Source organism: Jaculus jaculus, chromosome 14 (assembly GCF_020740685.1).
Source record: "Jaculus jaculus isolate mJacJac1 chromosome 14, mJacJac1.mat.Y.cur, whole genome shotgun sequence".
Lineage (NCBI taxonomy): Eukaryota > Metazoa > Chordata > Mammalia > Rodentia > Dipodidae > Jaculus > Jaculus jaculus.
Window position 1 is genome coordinate 57,275,736 of NC_059115.1, and position 21,841 is coordinate 57,297,576.

A 21,841-nucleotide genomic window follows, 5' to 3' on the forward strand; every position below is an offset into this window, starting at 1 on the left:
GGGTCCTGAGGAATCGAACCCTGCAGGCAGCCTTTGAAAGCAAGCAGCTAGGCTATAACTTGAAATATACCCTGGGGCAGAATTTCCTACCACTAAGTTATGTAAAGCTGGTTAGGCTCTGGGGGCTGAAGGCAGAAGAATATGGATGTGCAACTCAAATAGAGAATGAAGTCACCTCCCTTCTCTTCTTTGCCTTATCCGGGCCTCAGAGGCTTGGTGTCTGTTTGTCTTGAGAGGTTCGCACCACCTTCTTCTATTTCTTTATTTATGTGCAAGCAGAGAGAAAGAGAAGAGAGAAGAGAGACAGACAGAGAGAATGGGTGCTCCAGGGCCTCTAGGCACGGCAAACGAACTCCAGATGCGAGCGCCACTGTGTGCATCTGGCTTTATGTAGGCCCTGGGGAATCGAACTCTGATCATTAGGCAGGCAAGCGCCTTAAGCCTAAACCATCTACCCAGCCTCTTGCACCACCTTCTTAACTCAAATGCTAATATCTTTCGGAAACACTCACAGAGATACAAAAGGATAGCTATTTTTTTCTTTATGCATTCCTTTTCTTTTTCTTTCTTTCTTTCCTTTATACCTCTTCATGGGTGGCAGTTAGTACAAGGCAATAAATATTGATCCCGAAAGAAGGGCTCAGTCATCCACGAGGTTACTGTTCCGTAGCATGCTGAATGAAGCTGAACCGCAAGTGATGGCTGGCCTGGCTGAAGTCAGTCCTCCTTGGGACATGAAGCCAGAGGCGACAGGTAAAAGGCACACGCTGCTCTACCAAGAGTGAGCAACGTGGCGGCTCTATGTAGGAGGACATCATTATCCCACCCTTCAGGTTTACTGGGAGTCCATCATCCTCCTGACAGTCCTTTTGTTTCTCTGGAATTTTATTTTCAAAATGCTTGAGGAGCTGGGCTTGGTGGCACATGCCTTTAATTCCAGTACTCGAGAGGCAGAGGTAGGAGGATTTCTGTGAGTTCAAGGCCAGCCTGAGACTACATAGTGAACTCCAGGTCAGCCTGGGCTAGAACAAGATGCTACCTCAAAAAACCAAAAACATTTTTTTAAAAAAGAGTTGGAGAGATGGCTCCGTTGTTAAAGCACTGGACTGCAAAACCTAAGGACCAAAATTTGATTCCCCAGGACCCACGTAAAGCCAGATGTGCAAGGTGGCACATGCATCTGGAGTTTGTTTGCAATGGTTAGAAGTCCTGGTGTACCCATTCTTTCTCTCTACCTATTTCTCTCTCAAATAAATAAATAAATAATTTTTAAAAATGCCTGCTGATGGTCCTCTGTGTGACCTTCCAAAGGGCCAGCAGGTTCTGTTGCATCTTGGCTCAGCTGCTGTCCACCAATGGTGACAAGCAAATGGCAGGAATGAAATTTGCCTCATCGGAAACAGAGATCTCTCCTGGGCAGATATATATATATTTCTTTAGCAGTTACTCAGGCAGCCCTTAGCACAGTCCAATTGATACATAAAATTAATCATCACATGAGTGAAAGTTGAAGGCCCTTATCAGCCATCTTTCTGTGGACATGCAGGAGACAAACCCTATTACTGTGTCATTGTTCAGGTTTTCACAGTCCTTACTTTGCGAGTTTTATTGTTTTTTTTTACTTCTTGAAAGTGAACATTATTCGAGGGCTGTTTGTCAAGGGCACTGGGTATACTGCCCACCAGGAATTCAGAGAGAAGTGCCAAGGTCTTGAGCCCATGAAGAGCTATGGAAGACCTTGTCCAGGAGAATCTGGGATGCTGGTCAGGGAGGTGGACTAAGATTTAAGAAGCAAATTCAGGACAGAGACACCCAGCAAATCCCACAGACCTCTGAGAAAATCTCTACCCATTACACTATGCTGGAGAAAGAATTGGAATGGAGAAAATTTAACACAGAAACAGAGTTGCTTATGGAAAGATCATCCTTGAGAGCTTGGAATCCAGGTTTGCCCTTAAGCCATGACTGAAAGGTAATGGTTGTATTTGCTATTTCTTAATATTTTCAGAAGTGAGGCTTTCACATTTTTTCCTCAAAATACTTTTACCCAGGATGCTTTTCTGATGTATATCCTAAATCCTTCCTATTAAACGTTAAGCTTATCCTCTTGCAGAGAATAGATGCCTGCCGTCTTCCTCTCTCAGGGATGATTGACAGAGCTTCTTGTAAATCTGCTCTCCTCATCCACCCCCCACCCCCGTCCCCATTCTGCTCTCAGCACCTCCACTCATGAAGTCCATCCTTCAGCTCTTCATTCCTGATCTTTCTTCCCACCCCCCAGTACTGCCCCATTACCTCCAGCGCTTACTGCTAATCACACAGACATCACCTTCTTTGGGCTTATAACCCTTCTCCTATATTTCAGGTCTTAAAGTCACATGTTCTTCCTTCTTGGATTTTTTTTTTTTCATCTCTTCTTCAAATTTCTCTTTGCCTATAAATTCTAAAATTTAATTTTATCAACCTTGCAAGTCTTTTAATCTTTTAGCCAGATTTAATTTCCTTCTCAGGAAATCAGTATCACCCCTTTTCATTATAAGTGTCAGAGCACACTTAAGTATGTTCATCTCGCTCTCCCCCCCACTTTCCAGAGGTATCTTCAGGGTGGAGCCTGACAAGAGAAGGAGGTCTGCTTGGTGGCAGGGTTTGACAATGGATTAAGCAGGACATAAAAATGCGCACTTGGGCTCTTTGGGAGATACTTGTTAAGGAGGTCTCAGATTATTTCTTCCCCTTGGACCAGAAACATGGGTCACGGTCTCCTTTCGCCAATATCCGTTTGTGCAAATAAGGGAGCCCGGTAATTTAAGATGGGTCTTGAGCAGTGGAATCACACCATTCAGAATATGAGAACCACACTGCATGTGGTGGCGCACGCCTTTAATCCCAAGCACTTGGGAGGCAGAGGTAGGAGGATCGCTGTGAGTCTGAGGCTACCCTGAGACTACAAAGTAAATTCCAGGTCAGACTGGGCTAGAGCGAGACCCTACCTGGAAAAAAAACAAAACAAAACAAACCAAAACAAAAGCATGGAGGTAACTGATGGAAAATAAGGCTGAGCTATTCCACATCTGGAAGCAGGTATAGCAAGACCCTGGGAAGAAGACATTTACCTCTGGTCTCTTGAGCAACGCATGTCAGGACCTAAGAGATGGATGGTCCCAGGGCTTCTGCATGGAGCAGCCTTAACATGAGGCTTATGGAATGTTCTAGATGGATGGACTCTGAGTAGCTATATCTAACAGACCTGGAAATAAGTTTTCATAGGCTCAAGAGCAGCATGAAGCAGAGCTGGTGCAAGTGATGGCTGTTGACATCAGTCACCCAGAAACAGCTCTTCTGAAAGTGATATTTTTCATGCCTAGTGTTGAAAGAAAACCCTGTAAGAACTATTGCTCCTTTATTGTTTGTTTTGCTCAGTAAGTTCTAGGAAATTGAGATTTTTTTTTTCTTTCTGGTTTTGTTTTTTGAGGTGGGGTCTTTATGTAGCCCAAGCTGACCTGGAATTCACTATGTAGTCTCAGGGTGGCCTCTAATTCTTGAGTTCTTGGCAATCCTACCTCTGCCCTCCCAAGTGCTGGGATTAAAGGCGCGTGCCACCACGCCCAGTGAGACCTTGGTTTTATTCCCTGCCTTTTCTCCGGGGCCCTGAACCATGACTGGCAGATAGTAGGGAACTCAATAAATATATACCAAAGGGGTGAATGATGCTGAGGAGTCTTCTAAGTGGTATGTGTCTGCATGCTGAGGTGTCCTGAGTCTTTGTTAGGTCCTATTCTAGAAAGATGTCCAACGTTCGATAGTCTGGGAACTTCTAAAATGTTGACTCCTCATAAAAGTTAATTGTTTATTGATCGCTCCTTGTTGGCTCCTCGAAAACAAGCATCTAGATCTATAAAGCTTTTGGTCCAGAGTCTATTCGTTCCTGGTGTTTACAGTCGGATGGTCTTATGATGAATAACAGCCCATATTACAGCTTTGTTCTATCCTCTGCTGCCACTGAAGAGTAAGGTAGACTTTCACGCAATGTAAAACCTTAAAATGGGTTTATACAGATAAACTCTTTGTTTTGCTGATACTAAAGTATTGAATAAGTTTTTGCATGTTTGCTTCTAGCTATGTGGGATGATAATGGATTCACTTCTTGCCTAAAGCAAATCAAAACAGGGCTAAAGTATAGGAAATAGTGGTTTTCAAGCTATTGAACGTGAGATGGTGAAGGTCAGTGATCTGTGAAGTGGGAAACAAGTAAAGAGAGACTGTTCACTGTCTTGAGACGGGGCTAAGCTGGAGTGTGGGAGGGGACCCCAGGACAACACTTGGGCAGTCTCCCTGAGTTTAGGGTTTTCTATAGCTAGAAGTCCAGGTTAGGGTCCAGAACAATACCAGAGACATGTGCACAGAGAACCAGCTGCAGAGATGTGCACAGGCTCTCCTTGAGCAACAAGCCAGAGCCCAGTGGCTCATGCCTGAGTCCTAGGGAAGAACCAATTACCCCAAAGGACTAAGAAGGGCAGGCTCTCTGTGGCAGACAGCTTCAGGTTCGCTGAGATGAACTTCCAGACCAGGCACAGTTATGGAGGAAGGGATATTTATTGAAGCTTACAGATCCAGGGGACGTTCCATAAATGGTAGAAGAAGCTGGCCTGCCTTCACAGGCCCAAGCAGACAGAGAGAAAAGCACAAGCTAAAAACCAAACGCCACAGCACACTTCAGGAACGCCTGCTAGGCACACTTTGCATATCTTTAGATTGAAATCTAAAACCCACCACCACACCTAAAGATCCACCCAGTGACACTGCCTCCAGCCAGGTGGCTGCAGATGCAAACTACAAACACTAAAGAACTGAATATATTGGGGCCCATCTATTCTATTCAAACCACCACACTTTTCTCTACACAGGCCTGGTCCCACCAGCAAGGGTGGGAACTGTTCTATTTCCCAGGGTCCAGTGAAGGGATCCAAACAAAAAGGGTAGATAATATATGGCTTCAATGATAGAAAATTATATCGAAAATGAAAACAAATCCTAATGGGCAGAAACAGATCAGTTGTTTATGTAGGGGCTGGTTGTGGGGCAAAAATGCAGGAGTGAGGTATAATCTTTTAGAGGTGATGCATGTGTCTGTGCTCTTAACTGTGGTGAGGATTTCAAAGATGTAAATATCTATCAAAATCTCCAGGGCTGGAGCAATGGCTTAGTGGTTAAGATGCTTGCCTGCAAAGCCAAAGGACCCAGGTTTGATTCCTCAGGACCCACATAAACATGATGCACAAAGTGGTGCATGTTTCTGGAGTTTGCTTGCAGTGGCTATAGACCCTGGCATGTCCATTTTCTTGTTCTGTATTTCTCTCTCTCTGTCTGCCTTTCTCTCTGTCTCAAATAAATAAAAATAAAGTTTAAAAAAATGTCTAAAACGTAACCTTAAATATGTGTATTTTATTGCATGCTAGTTATATGTCAGTAAAGCTAGTAAAATATGTATCAAATGTATATCAAATGTTCACTAAAATCATTTAAAAAGAATTCCTTCCAGGCATAGTGGTCCATGCCTCTAATCCCAGCACTCAGGAGGCAGAGATAGGAGGATTGCCATGAGTCTGAGGCCAGCCTAAGACTACATAGTGAATTCCAGGTCAGCCTGGGCTAGAGTGAGACCCTACCTGGGTTGGGGGGAGGGAAGAATTGCCTTCATTCTGCATTTCATAAAAGAGTTAATTGAGGGCTGGAGGGATTGCTTAGTGGTTAAGACATTTGCCTTGGGTTAAGGCATTTGCCTGCAAAGCCAAAGGACCCAGGTTTGATTTTCAGGACCCATGTCAGCCAGATGCACAAGGTGGTGCATGTGTCTGGAGTTCGTTAGTAGTGGCTGGAGGCCCTGGTGCACCCATTCTCTCCCTCTCTCTTTCCCCCCTGTCTCTCTGTCAAATAAATAAATAAAAATAAAATATTTAAAACAAAGAGTTAATTGAACACAATTTCATAACTTCAGAGTAAATCTGAGTCATCAGTGTGAGTCATTGTTAGACTGCCTAAAAGATGAACTCACAAGGGGCTCGAGAGAAGGCTTCGTGGTTACAGGTGCTTTCTTGAGAAGCCTGATGGCTTCTGTTTGATTCCCCAGTACCCATGTAAAGCCAGATGCACAAAGTGGCGTGTGAGTCTGGAGTTGGTCTGAAGTAGAAGGATGTGCCCATTCTCTCTCTCTATGTCTCTGTCTGTCTCTCTCAGATATAAATAAATAATTTTTAAAACTGAACTTCAGAAATGTAGGTGACTGAGCTTAGACGTGGGATTTTCATTGGCTCTTAGGTTCCTCTGGGCTCTGTGTCATCAACATTCATGATCTCCCGCCAACAACACGTTCTCCTCTAAATTGAAACTTTGTGTAAGGCACCATTGGCCTCGAGGACATTCCCAAGTTGCTCTTCAGAGAAAAACCCACAGGCCACCTTAGCAGGGGCTCTTGGCCACGCAATGCCCAGTACCAAGACCTCACCTGCTCCAATACTCCAGCCTTCTCGCCTTCATTTCACGTTAGTTCCAGCCAGCGGGACATCTACTGCTTTTCAAAGGTGTGGCCAGTAAGCATTCTATGGACAGTTAGTGAGTAAAAGGAAAGGGGATTAAAGAATTCCATAGACCCGGGCTGGAGAGATAGCTCAGCGGTTAAGCCACTTGTCTGCAAAGCCTAATAAGCCAAGTTTGATTCCCCAGTAAAGATAGATGCACCAGGTGGTGCATGCATCTGGAGCTCATTTGCAGTGGCTAGACACACGCCCATTCTCTACCTGTCTCTCTTCTATTTCTCTCTGTGTGCAAATAAATAAAATATATGTTAAAAAAAAGAATTTGTGTGATCATGAGTTGTTGATCTATGTCTATATATCTATATATATGTATATATACATATATTTAAATTTTTAATTATTTATTTGAGAGAGAGAGAGAGAATGGGTATGCTAAGGCCTCCAGCCACTGAAAACAAATTCCAGATGCATGTGCCACCTTGTGCACCTGGCTTACCTAGGTCCTAGGGAATCAAACCTGGGTCCTTTGGTTTTGCAGACAAGCACCTGAACCACTAAGCCATCTCTCCAGCCTGAGTCATTGATTTTTTTTTATGCGGTTGGTTTAGGAGTGTGTTCCATGGGATCCCACTACTGCTCATGGTTAGAGACCACAGCTCTGAGGTGTCAGTCACGTCACATTACGAGCATGTAAGTTACAGAGATAATAAGAACAGCAATGTGGTCACTGTGGAAAACAGCATGAACCTTACTGTATGTTGACAGCTCTAGGCATCATGGACATGAGAATATCTTTTTTAAAGGTTTATTTTTATTTATTAGAGACAGAGAGAAAGAGAGAATGAGAGTGGGCACGCCAGGGCCTCTAGCTACTGCAAACAAACTCCAGACGCCTGCGCCACCATGTGCATCTGGCTTACGTGGGACCTGGAGAGTCGAACCCGGGTCCTTAGGCTTTGCAGGTATGTGCCTTAACCGCTAAGCCATCTCTCCAGCCTGAGAATAATTTTTGTTGGCCAGAAGGAAAGCTGGATATTCTCACATTCCTTTTTCTCTCTTCAACTCCCTAACAGTGTTATTTCTGGTGCCTGTTTCATCACTTGTTGCATATACACAAAGACTTTCTCTGTAGGTCTGTTGACAGCTCCTCATTGAATTTTTCTGGAAACAGGCATGATAATGGCATATTTAATGTCGGCATAAGCCATTGATTTAGGCTGGTGATATTTGCTGGAACACTGTGTCCTGAATAAAACATAAAAACACACTAAAATGTAACCTCAGAAACTGAATATTTAAATGGTCACGAGTGAGAAAGCACAGTCCAATTATTTTTTTCCCCCCTGGAGTATGCAAAATGTGGAAATCTGCATCTGGAGGGTGAGTGCTTGACTTTAGAAGTGTTATGTTTCAGGAAATTTCATTTTAGGAACAAATAGAGAGTATAAATAATGACATCTGAAAAGCTGCTTGCTTCAAATTGCTGTAAAAGGTATAATCTATACAATAGTAGAAGTTATTTATTGGAATCATTGAAATGTTGGTGCTTAGAAATGAATTGCTGTTATGGAGATAGATTTGCTACTCTTCTAAATAATAACAGCCTGAAATAATGATCCCTTTGAGGTCGATGGCTTATTTAACCTTTTTTTTTCTTTTTTGCATTGTGGAAAATTATTAGCTAGCTATTACATTAATTAATTTAGGTTAAGAATCCAGAAATCTTAACTTTGAAGCAATAAAACAAAGCTATGTTCTTTTTTTAAAAATTATTTTTCCCTAGCTGGGATAAATTATATCCTCGACCTGGTTCTTGGCAGCCCTGCCGGGTTCAGCTCTTGTGCTGTGTGGGTCTGCGGGTCCCTGTACCCTCGCACGTGGAGGCTGTCTTCTTTGCCCTGTGACGCTGGGGAGTGGCCATGTGTAAACTCGCATGATTCAGCTTTTGTTCGCCTCTGCCACTGCTGTGGAGGACATGCCCAGCCCAGCGGGCTGATGGAAGGAAGAGGAGGAGGATGAGGGACATTTGGAGCAGAGCCAGTCCGCTGAACCCAGGAGCCAGCTGACCAACACACACGTGTGCCAGTTAAATGCCTTATGGTTATATATGGCTTGGGTTTTTTTTTTTTAAATGTATTTCTTCTTTTTTATTATTAATTAGTTTTGTACTCAGTGAATACAGTCAAGTTGGTACCATTGTTAGCCTCCTCCGTGTCCCCAACCCCTCCTTGTTGAGGTATGTGGGTCATTGCATTGTGGAGTGAGCCCTCAGTTATGGGTAGGAGGAAATGTCTCTGCGTATCCTAACCCAACGTGTGGCTCTGCCATTCTTTCCGCCCCCTCTCCCGCAAAATTTCCCTGAGCCATGTTGGGTTCATTTTGAGTCTGCTTCAGTGATAAGGTCTTGGGGACCTGTGTCTCTGGCTCTCTGATTTGGTAGGAGTTGAGTGTTCTCTGTGTTGATCTCCTTCACCCTTGTGCTGGTACCAGGTTCACCAAGAAAACAGCACCCTTGCTTGTTTCACTAATTGTTCTTAAGTTTCATCTGGGGCCCTTTTGAGGTATGATGGGGTGGTTCTCTCCTTAGGATCTGCATCTATCTTTCTTTCCCTGGGAAAGATTTTGTTTTTTTGAGGTAGGGTCTTGCTGTAGTTCTGGCTGACCTGAAATTCATTATGTAGCGTCAGGCTGGCCTCGAACTCACAGTGATCCTTCTACCTTAGCTGAGTGCCAGGATTAGAATCTTGCACCACCATGCGTGGCCAGCATGTTTTGTTTTGTTTATTTATTTATTTATTTGAGAAGGAGAGGGAGAGAGAGAGGGAGGGAGAGAATGGGTGTACCATGGGCCTGTAGTCATTGAAAACGAACTCCAGACACATGTACCATATTGTGAATCTGGCTTATGTGGGTACTGGGGAATTCAACCTGGGTCCTTAGACTTCACAAACAAGTGCCTTAACTGCTAAAGTACCTCTCCAGCCCCAGCATTTTTTTTTTTTCTTTTTCAAGGTAGGGTCTCGCTCTAGCCCAGGCTGACCTGGAATTTACTACATAGTCTCAGGGTGGCCTCGAACTCATTGTGATTCTCCTACCTCTGCTTCCCGAGGGCTGGGATTAAAGGCGTGCGCCACCACGCCCAGCTCCCAGCATGGGTTTTATGGTTACTTGCTATGTAACGTTATTGTGACACTATCTAACTGGTACATTCACAGATGGAAAGAATTGCAAGGACAGTCCCAGATAGTTACCCATTGGCTCTCCAGTCATATAAAAACTCCACTCACATCAAAGTCAACCGTGGCAGCGTGCTCTCGCTCTGCCAGCACAGAGGATGTGAACACAGGCCATCCCTGGGGCTTGCTGGCTGGCTAGCCTAGTAGAATTGATGGGCTCTAGGTTCAGTGAGAGACTCTGTCTCAAAAAATGTGGATGGAGGCTGTGCGCGGTGGCACATGCCTTTAATCTCAGCACTCGGGAGGCCATGAGTTCAAGGCCACTCTGAGACTACATAGCGAATTTCAGGTCAGCCTGAGCTAGCATGAGACCCTACCTTGAAAAACAAAGCAAAACAAAACAAAACAAATGTGGATGGGGCTGGAGAAATGGCTTAGCCATTAAGGCATTTGACTGCAAAGCCAAAGGACCCAGGTTTGATTCCCCAGGACCCACATAAGCCAGATGCACAAGGTGGTGCATGTATCTGGAGTTTGTTTACAGTGGCTAGAGGCCCTGATGTGCCCATTCTCTCCCTCCCTTCATCTCTTTCTCTCAAAGAAATAAAAGCTTTTAAAAAATGTGGAAAGCTGGGCTGGAGAGATGGCTTAGTGGTTAAGCGCTTGCCTGTGAAGCCTAAGGACCCCGGTTCAAGGCTCAGTTCCCCAGGTCCCACATTAGCCAGGTGCACAAGGAGGCGCACGCGTCTGGAGTTCGTTTGCAGAGGCTGGAAGCCCTGGTGCGCCCATTCTCTCTCTCTCCCTCTATCTGTCTTTCTCCCTGTGTCTGTCGCTCTCAAATAAATAAATAAAATATGAACAAAAAATATTTTCAAAAAATGTGGAAAGCTGGGGAGATGGCTTAACAGTTAGGCACTTGCTTGTAGAATTTGCCAATCTGGGTTCAGTTTACCAGTGCTCACACAAAGCTGATGCACAAAGTGGCACCTGCATCTGGAGTTAGTTTCCAGTGGCCAGAGACCCTGGCATGCCCAAGCTGTCTCCCCCTTTCTCTCTGTCTTTCTCAAAAATAAGTAAATAAAAATACTTTATTTATTTTTTTTAAATTTTTTATTTATTTATTTGAGAGCGACAGACACAGAGAGAAAGACAGATAGAGGGAGAGCGAGAGAATGGGCGCGCCAGGGCTTCCAGCCTCTGCAAATGAACTCCAGACGCGTGCGCCCCCTTGTGCATCTGGCTAACGTGGGACCTGGGGAACCGAGCCTCGAACCGGGGTCCTTAGGCTTCACAGGCAAGCGCTTAACCGCTAAGCCATCTCTCCAGCCCTAAATAAAAATACTTTTTTTGTTTTGTTTTGTTTTTCGAGGTAGGGTCTCACTCTGGCTCAGGCTGACCTGGAATTCACTATGTAGTCTCAGGGTGGCCTCGAACTCATGGCGATCCTCCTACCTCTGCCTCCCGAGTGCTGGGATTAAAGGCGTGCGCCACCACGCCCGGCTAAAAATACTTTAAAAGTAATATGGAGGACTGGAGAGATGGCTTAGTGGTTAAGCGCTTGCCTGTGAAGCCTAAGGACCCTGGTTTGAGGCTCTATTCCCCAGGACCCACGTTAGCCAGATGCACAAGGGGACGCACGCGTCTGGAGTTCATTTGCAGTGGCTAGAGGCTCTGGCACGCCCATTCTCTCTCTCTGTCTCTATCTGCCTGTTTCTCTGTCTGTCACTCTCAAATAAATAAACAAAAATTAAAAAAAAAAGTAACATGGAGAGCTATTGAAGACATCTGATGTTGACCTGTGGCCTCCACATGCAAAAGCACACAAGTACATGGACACATGCACACACATGAATGTGCATACAGGTACACACACCACAAACACATAAACAATCCTTAAACAAAAATTAAAAATATAAATAAAACCTGGATGCAAAATTCCTTTAGTCAGGAGCTAGAACTGGGGCCTATGACTTAAACAAAAGTTGAGACCAATGTCAGTTAAAGATTTATTTTACATATGCATTCATTTATTGCAAGATTATGAAATGATTGTGCTTCATGCTTCAATCATGAAGACATTTAAAATTATTTATTTATTTATTTATTTATTTATTTCAAGGTAGGGTCTCACTCTAGCTCAGGCTGACCTGGAATTAGCTCTGTATTCTCAGGGTGACCTCGGACTCATGGCAATCCTCCTACCTCTGCCTCCTGAGTGCTGGGACTAAAGGCGTGTGCCACCACGCCTGGCTAAAAATTTTATTTTATTTATCAGAGAGACAGAGAGAGAGAGAATGGGCATGCCAGGGCCACCAGCTACTGAAAGCAAACTCCAGACACATTCGCCACTGTCTTACTTAGGTACTGGGGAATTGAACCTGGATCCTTAGGCTTCATAGGCAAGCACCTTGACAGATAAGCCATTGCTCCAGCCCCATGAGGGCATTTTGATCCATATGCTTCAACTGGTTGCTAATGGCTGCCTTGAACACTCAGTTAAGGGTTCTTAGCCCAAATTTGAGCTCTGTTTGAAAGAAGGATATCATGGCCAGGGGTGACAGCACACACCTTTAATCTCAGCACTTGGGAGGCATACGTAGGAGGATTCTTGTGAACTTTGAGGCCAGTTTGGGACTACAGAGTGAGTTCCAGGCTAGCCTGGACTAGAGTGATACCTTACCTGGGAAAAAAAATCAATCAATCAATCAAGCAGAAAGGATATCATAACCACTGGTAGTTTGGATTGGGGAGGGTATCAGTGGAGGTGCAAAGAATGCAACACTCTTGTCTCAATGGGAAGCTTTGGTATTACTCAGCGCTGTCGAGGATGCTCAGAAGACAGGCTGCCTGAGTTTGACTCCTGGCTGTGCTCCTTACTAGTATTTTATCCTGCAGTAAATTCTTATCTTCTTGGTAGTCCCCTACTTTAGCTGTGTTTTGAATTACCTACCATATAGAATTTATTTATTTATTTGACAGAAGGAGGGAGGGAGGGGGAGAGAGAGAGAGAGAGAGAGAGAGAGAGAGAGAATGGGCATGCCAGGGACTCCAGCCGCTGCAAACGAACTCCAGATGTGTGTGCCCCCTTGTGCATCTGGCTAACATGGGTCCTGGGGAATTGAACCTGGGTCCTTTGGCTTTGCAGGCAAACGTCCTAACCACTAAGTCATCCCTTCAGCCCCATATAGAATTTTTGTAAAGCAGAGGAATTAATATGTAAAACATTTGGATACACTCTAAACATAAGTACTATAAACATTGTTGTTGTAATTAGTACTAGTATTGTAGATTCTAAATAAATGTCCCTGGAATGAATGTTTAGCTTTGTTTGTTACAAGGTTCCTTTTGTGCACAAGAAATAAAGCCCCTGTCTGAGTTTGTTAACCATACATTTGGTGAGCTTAGCTGTGCTCAATAAGGGAATCATATTCAAAGCATTTCTAGGTTCTTTTTAATATCTACTTACTCAAATTGGAGAAAAATTAAATAATCATTTGGTATTATTTATATGAATTCAGAATTGTAAAGCCATCTATTCCCTTAACACATTAAAAGTTAGATGACTATGAAGTGCTATGAGCTCCTCAGAAGAAAGTAGCTATGATAATGACATCAGCCTATGATGTCATTAAAAATGTACTAGACTAAGGCTGGAGAGATGGCTTAGTGGTCAAGCACTTGCCTGCAAGGCCAAAGGACCCAATGTGGTACACGCATCTGGAGCTCATTGGCAGTGGCTGGGAGCCCTGGTACACCCATTTTTTTCCTCTCTCTCTCACTCTCAAATAAAGAAATAAAAATTAAATATAAAAATTTAAAAATAGAGTACAATTAATTTTTTTAAAAAAGTGAACTAGACTATTTTGATATTTTGACATTTCTCTCCATACTTGAATATATATTAGGCTAATACATTTTAAAGGGGAAGAGCTCTAATACTTACAGGTCTTATTTAAGTGTATCACATTTAAATAAACTTCGTACAACAGATGCTATAGGTGGGGAACTGAATCCTATTTCCAGGAAGAGGTTTGCAAAACCCAGGAGAGCATATTTTGATGTGTTTCTATGCATTTTACTGCAAAGAAGGAGCCAAGCCGTCAATACTGTGGTGAGGGAGAAGCACTGGGTCTTTTGAGCCTTGCTTAAATGAACCTGTGTGTGCTGTTTTGGATCTCTTCCTAAAGTCAATACTCCTCGACCTGAAAGGACCTTTCTGAGATCTAAACGGATGTCTGTCTATCTGTGGTGGTAGCATTTACTGTGACTTTGTCTGGCCTTTAGAATTCTTGTTTAAAATAGACTTCTCTTTTAACCTAATCACTGCTCTTTCAGAAACCAAATCACATGCACTTATGTAAATCTGTTTGTTTCCTGTTGGAAATGTTATTGACATGATCTTCCTCCAGCGGATGAATCTCAGCTCAGCATCACCTGGGAACTCCTTAGAAATGCAGAGGCTCAGGCTGGGGAGATGGCCTAGCCGTTAAGTGCTTGCCTTTGAACCCTAAGGACCCCAGTTCGAGGCTCAATTCCCCAGGACCCACATTAGCTAGGTGCACAAGGGAGCGCACGCATCTGGAGTTCATTTGCAGTGGCTGGAGGCCCTGGCGTGCCCATTCTCTCTCTCCCTCCCTCCTTCTTTCTGTCTGTTGCTCTCAAATAAATAAATAAACATAAACAAAAAAATTTAAAAAAATACAGAAAAGCAGTGTGTGACCACTGCGGGTCATGACATTCCTGTCCTGTTGCATGATTGAAACGTTCCCGTATGTTGTCTGCTTTTACAGCCAGATGCACACTGAAACATTGCATCTGTTTTGCGGGGTAGGGCTTAGATTTGTCATGGCGGAATGTTATCTACTTATTGAATCACTAACTTCTTGCTAATTTCACAGCATTCATATTTTAGTTCCCTGTGGAGCCTGAAGTTAGGAAACATCCAGAAACAGCAAGTCATATCTAGTGACTGAAGTCTACAATCATTGGCTAATTTAAAGCAAAAGAGTCATGCGCTCCGCCCTACTTACACCCATCCTTTTGCTTTCTCACACGCTTCAGTCACAGCCAGTGTCCCAGGGTGTTTATCCTCTCCTTCCTGGCCTCAGAAGACCAGTGAATTTAAAGCTCTGTTTTCTATGCTTTGTCACGAAATACCAGGAACTGATAGATGCTCTCCCTCCCGTTGGATTTGGAAGGGCTAATGACATTTGACGACAGCCCTTGGTTAAAGACCCAGCGCTGATAAATGCATTTGTGCCTCCACTGACCCGGGCAAGCTGATCTGCATCGACACTTTGTTGACATAACCAACTAAGAGTTTGTGATTTAAGCAGTTTCAGACCCTTAAATAAATAAGGCATGTTTTTTGAGAATGCGTTTTGGTAATTTGTCTTAATTAAACACACCTCCCTCCTTCCTGGATGGCCTCTTTGCTTTTCAGTTATTTACAAAGGGACTCTTTCTAAACAGTTATATGTACGAACGTGTACCTTTTTTTTTTTTTTAGCCTCCCTCCCCCACCAGCGATCCTTGACAACATAGGAAACTCGGGGAGCAGTTATTGATTTTTCAATTTCATTGTTGTCAGGAGATGGAGGTAAGAGGGTTACATCAGACTCCATCTAGGACGGTTCTGCTCTAAATCACCCGCCCTGGTGAGTAGCAGTTGTTGCCTTGGTGAGCTTTATTGCCATTTGCTGATGCTGCCTGCTTCAGCCAACATACCACAAGGGACATATAATGCGATCATCGTATTCAAGCCCCACTTGGAAAAAAAATCCATAAAAGAGCCGAGATGTGAACCTGGCATTTGTGCTGGAGCCATGAAATGATACCAATATCTCCTTAGTAACACATTAAGGGGACAATAAAGGGAATTCATCAGGCTTTTTAATTTTTGTATTTTTCTGGTTGTACTAGGACTATTTCTAATTGAAACTCCTCAAAGACACAACAGGGCATATGTCGGCAGCTGTTCAGCCTCTGCTTCTCATTCATCTCAGACTTGAGCTCGATCACTATTTGTATCTCACCACTTGGAGCTCATTATTTAAAACAACCTGGAAGGTTGGCTCCGCCATGCTCAAGGGCCCCTAAGTGGGCTTGTCAATCCCCAGCAAGCGCCATACTTGTTTGTGCCCTCATGAAGTTCCTCTCCTTGACCTCGCCTTGCCCTGGAAGCAGGTTGGGTGGTGCACCCACTATGTGCTGAGTACTGTCCTGTGTCACTGAGAATATGAGGAGGGGCAAGTCCCTCCCTTTGTTGGCAAGGAGCTTAGCACACATTTAGGTTGCATAGAACAGTGGGAAAGGGCTGTGGAGAAAACAGTGCAAGGTAGGGTTCACTGTTAGACCTTTTATGGAGGGGACACAAGGTGGCCAGGGTAGATAGAGGGAATCTAGGAAGAAGGGGTCCAAGCAGAGTGCCCTAAGCAGGAGACAGAGATCAAGGGCAGCTGGGAGCCTTGAGGGCAGGGTAGCTGAAGCTTTGTGTTAGACTCCAGAGGGGACACTGGGATGGGTGGCTGGTGGGGTCAGGGGAGGAAGAGCTGACAATGGAGCCTTGGTCACCGCGAGACCACCTTGAGCCGGAGAAATGAAGGTGTGACACCTTTAATGTGGGAGACAGTTAGGGGAATGGCAGGCAGCCAGCAGGGATAGTGGACAGAGCACCGGGGAGATACTATAAAGAGTTTAGGGGGCTGGAGGGATGGCTTAGTGGATAAGGCATTTGCCTGCCAAGCCAAAGGACCCAGGCTTGGTTCCCCAGGACCCACGTTAGCCAGATGCACAAGGGGGTGCATGAGTCTGGAGTTCCTTTGCAGTGGCTGGAGGGGCACCCATTCTCTCTCTCTCCTTTTTTCTCTGTCAAATAAATAAGTAAATAAACTATTTTTTAAAAAAAAGAGTTTGGGGCTGGGCATGGTGGTGCATGCCATTAATGCCAGCACTTGGGAGGCAAAGGTAGGATCACCGTGAGTTCAAGGCCACCCTGAGACTACATAGTGAATTCCAGGTCAGTAAAAAAAAAAAAAAAGGTTTGGGATTCCTTCTCCCATTCCAGAAATTCTTCAGCTAACTCCCTTCCTTTGTCACTGTTTCTCAGAATATGTTCTGTGAACCACTTACATTGGACTCATTTAAAAAGACTGCTTTCAGGCTGGAGAGATGGCTTAGTGGTTAAGGCGTTTGCCTGTGAAGCCAAAGGACCCAGATTTGATTCCCTAGGGCCCGTGCAAGCCAGATGCACAAGGGGGCACATGCATCGGGAGTTCACTTACTGCGGCTAAAAGCCCTGCTGCGCCCATCAGTCTCTTTGTCTCTCTCAAATGAATGAAATAAATAAGTAAATTTTTAAAAGCCGGTTGCTATTTTTTTCCCCCTGAACCTGTTACAGATTTTAAAATAATCCTCCATGCATGTTACACGTGAGTGAGCTGGGGCTCAGGGAGGCAAAGTGACTTGCCCAGTTATCACTGCGGTGATATGTAGGGGGGCTGGGGTTGTGCCAGCCTCTCAAGGCCAAGCTGTTTCCATGTGGCTAGCTGCCTGTTTTCATTCTCTACTGTATGAAGAAGCAAAACTGGTAATGCCTGTGTTGTGTCTTTTGACAGATTCTGTCTTTATTTATTTGAGAGTGACAGACAGAGAAAGAGGCAAATAGAGACAGAGGGAGAGAGAGAGAGAGAGAATATGAATATGGGTGCACCAGGACCTCCAGCCACTGCAAATGAGCTCCAGATGCATGCACCCCCTTGTGCATCTGGCTAATGTGGGTCCTGGGGAATCAAACCTTGAACTGGGGTCCTTGGGTTTCACAGGCAAGTGCTTAACTGCAAAGCTATCTCTAGCCCGGCAGATTCTTTTTTTCCCCTTTTTCCTTTTTTTTCTGAGACAGTGTCTTGCCAGGTAGCCCAGACTGGCTTGGAGCCTGCAATTCTCTTGCCTCAGTCTCCTGACTGTACTGCCGAGCTTGGACTGATATTTTTTCCCTTAAAAAAAAAAAAAAAAAAAAAAAAAAAAAAAAATATATATATATATATATATATATATATATATATATATATATATATATATATATATCTGTGTTGTTTTTGTGGTGCCATCAACCTGACCTCAGTGAAGAGAATGAAACAGAAAGCCAAACACAATGTTTCATCTCATCAGCTGTTTCCATCAGTAAGGACTCTAGCTGGGTGGGGGAGATAATGTAACTGTGGCAGACAGCCACAGAGGATGAAGCTAGCTGAAAGGTTCAGTCCTTGGTTTCCTATTTCGTCTTTCTATTCCTTCTGTAGACAACATGAAAATTTTCAGAATGAAAAGATGCCAATGGGAAGACAAAGGCTCGTCAGCTCCCTCCTCTTTTCACCTTGCTTGGCTCAAAGTGACCATCAAAGTTAGCCCAGCCCAGCCACATCCCTGAACACAGACCTCAAAGCAACCTGCTGAGGAACATGGAGACTCCCCGGCAGCCTTTGGACCATGTTCCTCCATGATCATCTACATTGGTAGACAGATTGTGAAGGTGGTGCCTGGGTTATCCAATCCCAGCCTCACTACCCACGAGCAAGACAAATTATTTAAGCAGTTCTGTCTCTGTGTACGTATGCAAACAGGGTATAATATCACTTTTCTCAGAGGGTTATTGTGAGCACTGAATGACTACATCATGTAAAATGTTTAGAACAGTTCCTAGCAAAAAGCAAGCACTCGACACACGAAATTATCATCCAAGGATCTCGAGTAAGGGATTTTGTTTGTTTGGTGGTTGGATTCAGGTGTCCCCCATAAACTTAGGTGTTCTGAATGCTAGGTTCCCAGCTGATGGAGATGTGGGAATTAATGCCTCCTGGAGGGAGTGTATTTTTGGGAGCCGGCTTATGGGTATTAAAGCCAGTTTCCCCTTGCCAGTGTTTGGCACACCCTCCTGTTGCTGTGGTCCACCTTCTATTGGCCAGGGGGTGATGTCCACCCTCTGCTCATGCCATCGTTTTCCCCTGCCATCGTGGAGCTTCCCCTCAAGCCTGTAAGCCAAAATAAATCTCTTTTTCCCAGAAGCTGCTCTTGGTTGGGTGATTTCTTCCAGCAATGCGAACCGGACTGCAACAGTTTGTTACTTGCTATCTTCATTTCATCTCATTTTTATTTATTTATTTGCAATCAGAGAGAAAGAGGAGAGAGAGAGAGAGAGAGAGAAAGAGAGAGAGAGTTGGAGATATGGTTTAGTGGTTAAAGCACTTGCCTGCAAAGCCAAAAGACCCAGGTTCGATTCTCTAGGACCCACATAAACCAGATGCACAAGGGGATGCATGCATCTGGAGTTTGTTTGCAGCAACTGGAGGTCCAGGCTTTGTGGTTACTGGAGCATTAAACTCCAGAAGTCTGGCCTGGCAAGCAAGTGCCTTTAACTGCTGAGCCATCTCTCCAGTCCTGGTTTTTATTTATTTGTTTGTTTGTTTACTTAATGGTACTGGGGATTGAACCTAGGGCCTCTGGTATATCAGGCAAGTCCTCTACCACTGAGCTGTATTCTTAGCCCTGTCATCATAGATGTTTAACATGTATTTACATATGCTTACTAGCTCCAAAGAAGTAGAGCGATGATTAAATTCCAACCTGGCTCTGAGGAATGCTGGGTGGTAGAGAAGTCAGAGGAGGGAAGTGACTTTCTTATTGGTTTGAGATTAGTAGTTGATTAGAAATAAAAGGAGTGTTGGTGTCAAATGTGGTTTCATGTAGATAGTGTCAGGCACTGTGAGGTCATGGATATCCAGGCCATTTTGTGTCTGGGGGAGGATGTTGTAAGGAGTCCTACCCTTCCTTTGGCACAAATGTGGTTTGAATCTGTATTTTTTTAAAAATATAATAACCTACAAAAAGATCACCAAAAGAGGGCTGGAGGGATGGCTTAGTGGCTAAGGCATCTGCCTGCAAAGCCAAAGGGCCCAGGTTTGATTCCCCAGGACCCACGTTAGCCAGATATACAAGGGGGCACAGGTGTCTGGAATTTGCAGTGGCTGGAGGCCCTGGCATGCCCATTCTCTCTCTCTCTCTCTCTCTCTCTCCTTCTTTCTCTGTCAAATAAATAAATAAAATATATTTTTTTAAAAAAAGATCACCAAAAGAGACAGTCTGTTCATTTACTTCAAACTTGAGAGCTAGCAAAATCTAAGAGGCAATTCTGCAACCATCGTTCTGCTGGTGTCTGGGTTATGCCTCTGTCACCTGGGAGCTGGAAGAGAGGGTCTTGGCCTGATAGTGGGGACAGGGACTCCTGACTCTGCCATCTACGCAGCGTGATTTCTCTGACTTCAGTTTCGACATCTGCGGCAGAGACTTTAGCTTCAAGGCCCTGGATTCTCACATCAGCATTGCCTGGCGAAGTATTTTGAATGTAAACAGAAGCCGTTCATGACAGCTTCAGTCGGTGTGGAAACAGCAGGCAGGATTTTATCGGTACCCGGCCCTCTGATGCCTGCTGACTCAGCTCTTGACCTCGGCTTTATAGACTGGTGCATCTAGCTGGAGAATAACCTGCCTTCCTGAGTGGATTCTGACTGAACCAGTCATTCATTCATTCGCTCATCTTCCTCCGTGGGTTCTGGTTCAACCATTCATTCGCTCATCTGCCTTCCTGAATGGATCTGAATTCGGTCTCTGTTCAAGACATACTTACGTGCGGCTCCCTGATGGGCACTGTGCGCCCGGCCGTCGACCAAGCAATCACTGTCTGCATCCTTTGGCATTCAGCATCTCCTAGACCAGACACCAAATACACAAGGAGGCCAAGAATATATAATTATTAATCTGTCTCAGGTATTTTGGAGATTTTTGAGCTCATGCAGTCAAACACTCACCTGTAGGAAGGAAAGAGCCAGACTTTTGAAGAGGTGCTGGTGGAGCAAGGATATTAAAAAATGAACATTATTGAGTGGCCTTGTCAGTCTTGATTCACTATGGAGTTAATGCTTTGTATCCTTACTATAAATATTGCATTTTAAACCGGGCGTGGGTGGCGCATGCCTTTAATCCCAGCACTAGGGAGGTGGAGGTAGGAGAATCGCCAAGAGTTTGAGACCACCTTGAGACTACATAGTGAATTCCAGGTCAGCCTGAGCTGCAGTGAGACCCTACCTCAAAAAATAAAGAAAGGCATCTTAAAACTTCCCCATAATATTTTGAAAAGCAAAAACCAAACCACACATAAAAAAATTGAAGAAATCAACATGTTATTTACAAAAATAAAATGTTAGAAGAGATATGGTTAAAAAGAAAGGGAAAACTTCTTATTATAGAAGTTTTATAAGACATTCTATCTATGTCCATCTCTGTTTCTATGTCTCCGTGGTTGTCTATATAAAATCCGTATCTCTCTACACCACATCCATTTCCATATCTATATCTATCTCCAAGGAAGCATATAGCTTGCAATATTTTACAACTTGTTCTCATGCTTGTGAAACAAATCTCAGACATCCTATCATTTCATCAGTGAATCTCTCAGGATGTGCACGTCTTCTTCCGAGGGACGTTCATACCGCAGGCGGTGAAGCAAGTGACAACAGTGTTAATATTAGTCACCGGGTTTGGGCTACCGAGGATAATTGGACAGACAGTTCTTATTCTGTCAGCTTTCCAATAATAGCAACATGAGCCACAAGCATTTACATAAGGGCCACAATCGCATCTCATCTCTGTTAGGAAGCATTATTATTCATATTTTACAGTCAAGGACATGGAGACTCAGAAAATGACAGCATTCCTTGAGTGGACATGCCATGTGACCCTGGTCACTCAATGATGATCTATTTGGATCTGAGTTCTGCACCCCTGGGTGCCTTCTGACCACTGAGATGTACCCAGTGCTCCCAGGTTTTGGTTAACAAGATGGTTTGAAAATTTTAAATTAGTAGCCGGGCGTGGTGGCGCATGCCTTTAATCCCAGCACTTGGGAGGTAGAGGTAGGAGGATTGCCGTGAGTTCGAGGCCACCCTGAGACTCCAAAGTGAATTCCAGGTAAGTTTGGGCTAGAGTGAGACCCTACCTCGTAAAACCAAAATAAAGAAAGAAAGAAATAAAATTTTAAATTAGATTTTTTTAAAATATATTTTTGTGGATTTATTTATT

General features: G+C 44.1%; 1 pseudogene; it reads right to left on the reverse strand.

Annotated features, from left to right (window-relative positions):
* Nucleotides 1-717: 717 nt before the first annotated feature.
* LOC101598934 lies at nucleotides 718-1,332 on the reverse strand (annotated as a pseudogene).
* Between the last annotated feature and the right edge of the window lie 20,509 nt (nucleotides 1,333-21,841).